At 34.0% G+C, this 5889-nt stretch overlaps 1 long non-coding RNA gene and 1 other non-coding gene across 3 annotated transcripts; both read left to right on the top strand.

Annotated features, from left to right (window-relative positions):
• Positions 1–527: 527 nt before the first annotated feature.
• LOC113331271 lies at positions 528–2875 on the top strand. 2 transcript variants are annotated; one of them, XR_003350851.1, is made up of 4 exons: positions 528–573; positions 850–921; positions 1540–1652; positions 1963–2875. It is a non-coding gene; the product is annotated as an uncharacterized LOC113331271 (long non-coding RNA). The 2 variants fall into 2 exon arrangements; XR_003350850.1 differs by lacking the exon at positions 528–573 and having other exon boundaries at positions 590–921.
• Positions 2759–2831, top strand: TRNAV-UAC. The gene has a single exon. It is a non-coding gene; the product is annotated as a tRNA-Val (tRNA).
• Positions 2876–5889: the final 3014 nt, after the last annotated feature.

Raw genomic sequence — 5889 nt, 5'->3', positions numbered from 1 at the left:
GACCGGAAGGCACTACTAATCTTTGTTACCATTATACAGTATACAGTATTACTAAGTGAGTAATAAAAGAAGTTGGCACAATAGTTTGAATCATTTTCTTAAAAAATTGAGAAGGTACCCCAATCTAAGCTGCCATTATATACACTCTTGATTATGGAATAACAAAAGAATCTGATGCAGTAGTTTAATAATCAATATTACAAACATCAGAGCAATCAAAGCCTCCAGAACAGCTCCACAAAATAGAATTAAGTTGGGTGGCAGTAAATTAGTCTTATTGGCAGCCACTCCACACAGAGTGTGACCATCCTAAGTACTCAATATTGCTTCATAAATGTGTGCCTCTCATGTTTAATGCTTCATAACTAACAACAATATTGTGTTTGCCGTAGGAAGTTGTGGTTAAGGGGGAGCAAGTTATCAGACGTGGGTTCAATCATGACATTGATGGACCATCTTTACAATCACATTAATTAAGATTTTAATTTTATTTTCGTGGATCAAATATTGTCAAATCTTAGTGTGCTTGATATTCCATGCTAAGACTGATAAATTTTAAACTCTTACATTTTGGTAATTGTGTTTAAATTCCTTGCTAGTAGTTACCACACTGATTATATCCTAATATGTGTTTTAGCATGAGGTTGGAAACGGATTGTTGTCCTATTCAATCAAATATCCTCATAGGAATAAAGATGTTAGTAGTAATATTTATCTTTTGCTTGATAGTGTATGTCCACCAGCGATTCTCAGTTTGGTCTATGATAACTTAATGGAATCTGAATATTATTGTTTTCATCTATCTGTGAGTTTGTTAGTCATCAATTTGGTTAATCCTTCGTTCTACAGGTACTGGGTCCAGGATAAAGATATATATGTCTGTGGTGATTTCATGGCTAAAGCTAAAGATACAAAAGATAGGTACTTGAATTTCTCATTCGTTAGGCTCATTATTTCTCGGTAATAATTCATAATCTATGAAGTATATGATTGCTCCCTTTATAAGTTCCTACTTTTAGTTGTAGGTTTTAAAATACATTCATCCCAAAAAATGATTTAAGAATTGTATTAAGTTCACAGATAGGATTCCTGAATTTGTTGATTTCACTGTTACTTTTATGAATGAAATTGCACCTTAGAGATTCATGAACTTGAAAATTTAGAAATGCTAATTACCATTGTTACTTCTATGAATGAAATTGCACCTTAGATATTCATGAACTTGAAAATTTTGGAAATGTTAATTACCATTTTCTTCTCTTCGTAGAATACTGAATCACACGGTAGGTACATAGTTCTAAATGTTGAAAAGTGGTTCCACTGTTCTACATACGAGTAGTGGAGACTAAAGACCAAGTCAACCCTCTTTGTTTCTTGATGTTAGAACTAGAATAGAATTTAGTAAGTTAGAGACTATTGATTGTCCGTTTACAGTTTGCTTTAAGATTGATGATTATAGGGTGAGCTTTAGGGATTTCATTTCCCAACCAAGAGATTTAGTATACTGCTATTTTTTTTCTGTGTACGGCTATGGTCCAGACGAGAACAAATTGCTTATGGAGAAAAAAATAGTCAGTGTAGAAGCTAGAAAGAATCAGCAATTTGTGTAGGCGAGGACATGATCAGACAAAGAGTTTCTTTGGAACTGAGAGGTAACTCTCTCTCTCTCCCACTCTCTGAATATATAGATATAATGTAGGGGTAACTTACTCCTACTGGATTTTTTGGTTTTGTGCACTTTTGGGAGCATGGTCAATTTTAATAAATTTATCGATTACTTTTTAAGTTCGGGATATTTCATTATTCTGATTAGTTGATAATATTTTAATATATAAATTCTGTAACATACTCAACAATATTCTTTCATCATTCAATGATTTTAGCTAGAAAGATCGTAGGATACAAATTTTTTTGCACAAACAACGGTTGAATTCTAACATCGGGCAATGGAAATTTTGATAGACTTTCTTCCGGAGCATCTCTAAAGCAACTATTTGATTTTCGGATTTGTTTGTTTTTCGGAAAGAACAATCTATTCGCGCAATACTACTGTGAGCCTGTGATATTTAGCTCATCTGAGTTGCGGGCCAAAATGAAGATAAAGTCTATACTCTTTTTCAATCATGAGAAGATATCTCTAGCTGATGTCTTTGATTTGTTTCTTAGATAAAATTATGGTATGTACGGGCTTGGATTGAAATAATTTGTTCTTTTGATATACTTAAAAGATGACTTCAAGTTTTTACTTTATAGATGAGTGTTTTTTTTTTTTGAACTGATTGGTCGAGGCGAAGCAATTAATGATGCTGGAACTTTAGGAGAATGGTAACGATGCCTTGGAACTTCGGTTTTGGGTACATAGGACAACTTAGTTTTATCTATTTTTCTCTTGGAGATTGAATCATTTCAGCTGGAAATTTAAGGGATCTTCAGTGCTTTCTATGTACTACCAAAAAGTATTTGCGACTTTCTTCCGTTGAGCTTGGGCATTTCTGTTGGGTTGCATTATATGTTTACTTTATTGAAGGCCTTCATGCAAAACCATCTGGAAAGGAGAAGACTTGAAGGTAAGGGAATTACATTGGTTAAATTCTCCTTTTTTGAAATAATTGAAAAACATGTCATTTTGCAATTAATAGGTAAACTTCACCTTAAGGCTCATTTGATTTGATATAGCAGAAAAGTTCAGGTTCTATTTTCCACAAGGTAGTAAGTATATGATGGTCATGAATTCGAGGATTTTAACTTAGTGTTACTTGTTGTCTTAGCTCAATTGGTAGAGCACATGGTTTACAACTATGTAGTTGTGGGTTCAATTCCCGCAGATGGCACAAAAATCATGTGATTGATTAGATTTCTATATATTGGCACAGTAATGCTGAATTTATGAGTTGTTTGGATTCTTCCATGTTGTTGTTGATATCTTTCTTCTTCAAATAATGAAGTTTTCGGATCATAGTTTATCATTTAGATCTTAAATTTCAGTTTGAAAGTTCTTAATGAAACTAGATAATCGAGTCTATATTTTTATTCATTTTTTGATGTTTTGTATAATTGAGTCTTAAGCTTGATAAACTGCCTTATTTTGATTCTAAAGGTTTATGCTTTGATCGTATCTATCAAAAGAAATGACTGAAAATGACTAAATCACGTCGCATTCCTGCTGATATTCTTGGTAATTCCTTCATTCAGATAGATTAGTTGTGAAACTGCTTTTTTGATCTTCCAATACTATTTAGGTGTCTTTTATCTTTACAATACAGAAGAGTAGGTCCTCTACCATTTTACTCTGTTGCTTAGTCTTTTTTTTTTTTTTTTTTTTTTTTTTTTTTTTTTTTTTTTTTTTTTTTTTTTTTTTTTTTTTTGAGCCTAAAGGTGTATTTCATGCAAGCGACCGCCTACATTCATTGCAAAGATCAGATTTTTTGAAAACAGTTAGATTCGATTTTTTTAATTGATCAGTAACGTGTAGGAACTGTCTTCTCTTTGATGAATATGAGTTTTCTTTTTAGTGAGAAGAAGGGGGTTCTATAAGTAAACATCTGACTGCTTCAATTAAGGAGATACTTAAAAGAACAGGGAGGAACTCAGGTGTAATTCGCTGTATTGAATGAGATAATATGGTATGATTCAATTTGTGCAATTGTTTGGTGACTTATATGGACCATTTTCCCTTTTTGAAACAAGATTTATCATAGGAAAGAATACATTGATGCCATTCTTTGACAACTATTGCAAAGCATATACTTATTAAGAGTTTCCACATCATTTTGTATGGGACAAGAACAAATCGAAAGTAAGGAAGCAGCGTTTTGCAACTGCAAGGATAAACTTTGTTAGTCCCAATGTCGGTGAATTGTATTACTTGCTTTCAGTACTAATGGTTGTATCCGGTGCAAATTCATTGACAACCTGAAAATAGTTGGGGAGGGTGATGATAAGACACTACATCGTATATTTTAAGGAGAGCGTGCAATGCGCCTGGATAGGAGATGTCAAATGAATGGTCTAGATGTTTACAAGAGGCAACAGTGATGGAAACTGGAGTTCAGTTAAGAAAACTTTTCAAGATTATTCTCTATGATTGTAATCCAACTCATCCAGACGTTTTGTGGTCAATGTTAGACTAAACATATGTGATGATTTACATTTTAAACTGTGTATATAATATAATATCAGGAACCAACCGATGAGCAGGTATTTGATTTTGGGTTGTAACTTTAGGATGAACAGCTGTGTGAATCTGGAAAGTCGCTTGAAGATTTCTAGGATATGCCAACACCAAAGCATCGTGCCTTCTACTCGCAATGTGTGATGTTGAAGTCCAAGAGAGTATTTGGAAATCGAATTCTTCCCAGTCGAATTCTATTACAGATGGTGACGTAGACTATTTTTTCTCAATGAAAGTGCAGGAAGTGGTAAAACATTTTTGTATAACACATTAGTGTCTAGATGCCACGGGAATGGAGAATAGTTCTAACTGCTTTTTCGTCTGTAATTGCTTCAATTCTTTTGGTAGGAGGTCGTACAATACATTTGACGGCCAGGATTCTCATAGAAATAGCTGAGAACAATGTTTTTGGAGTTGACAAAGAGGAATTCACAATTTAAACTCCCGAAACAAGCCAAACTATAGGACAAAGTTCCCATGCAACATAGATTTTGAGTTGAATCAGTTGATCAAACACTATGTGATATTGAGAATAAGGAAAAACCATTTGGTGGAATTACCATTGTTCTAAGAGGAGACTTTAGGTAGACGTTGCCTTTTATACCTGTTGGGTGTCGTGAAGGATTCGTTGGAGCATGTCTGAGGACATCATTGGTTTGTAATGATGTCACTTTTTTGGAACCCATCAATAGATGCTCATGGAGGCGCTTGAACTGGAAAAAGTATATTTTGCAAAACTCTTTGGAGAGGTATGAACACCCCTAATGTTATTGACATCTCTTTAATGCGTTTTTCCTTTAACATGGAAATGTTATGTATCTGTTGGATATAAATAATTGATTAGTAATAGTCTCAACGAAGTTGTTGATCTTCCAAATAGGCAAGGACATGCCTGGATTGGTATCCAGTCTTTATCCCTGGATAGGAAAAAACGAAATAAGGTCTCTAGAATGCTTTACTGAGCAGATTATATTGTCATCCCTCAATGATGATGTGCAAAACATTCATACCGAAGCAATGAAAACTCAGACGGGGATATGTACACATAAGTTGCTGACAAGCTAAATTCAGTTGATATTTACAATATTTCACACCTTTCCAGCAAATTCCTGCAGAATTTAACTCCACCTGGAATGCCTCGGCTCAAGTTATAGATATTAAAGTTAGTTGTCCAATTATGGTATTGAGAAATATTGCATCAAGAGAAGGTTTTTACAATGGAACAAGATTATTGGTCGCTAGATGTGGACAACCTGTGGTTGAAGCCAAGATTTTAACTGGGAAAATAACTATGCCAATTATATTAATCCAAAAGATAAATTTCAAACCATCAGGGTCAGAGATGAATAAAGTCAGATAATAAAGTAAGTACATGTGATTTAAAAGGTATATTATGTCTAAATGGCGGACTAAGACCCTTAAGAAATTAATGATAAATCATATATTTTTTATTAAAAAATGAGGGTGGGGGTGGAGAGTGATATGAGGTAACTCTATGGGGAATGGTGCAAATCACTAGAAGAGGGTGTTCTAGAAGAGTACACGAATATTCCGACAATTTTTATTATTGCCGGAACATTTGTAAGTGAGTTTCGAGGTTAGTGGTCCGTTGTTAACCACGACAAGTGCTGACATTAGCATTTGATTGTTAACCTAATAAATAATTACACCGTGCAACAGGTGCACTTGGATTAACTACTACCACTGTCTCTAGAGTG

Source organism: Papaver somniferum, chromosome 1 (genome assembly GCF_003573695.1).
Source record: "Papaver somniferum cultivar HN1 chromosome 1, ASM357369v1, whole genome shotgun sequence".
NCBI lineage: Eukaryota > Viridiplantae > Streptophyta > Magnoliopsida > Ranunculales > Papaveraceae > Papaver > Papaver somniferum.
The sequence above is the reverse complement of the archived record's forward strand: the minus strand, read 5'-3'. Positions and strand labels throughout refer to the sequence as shown.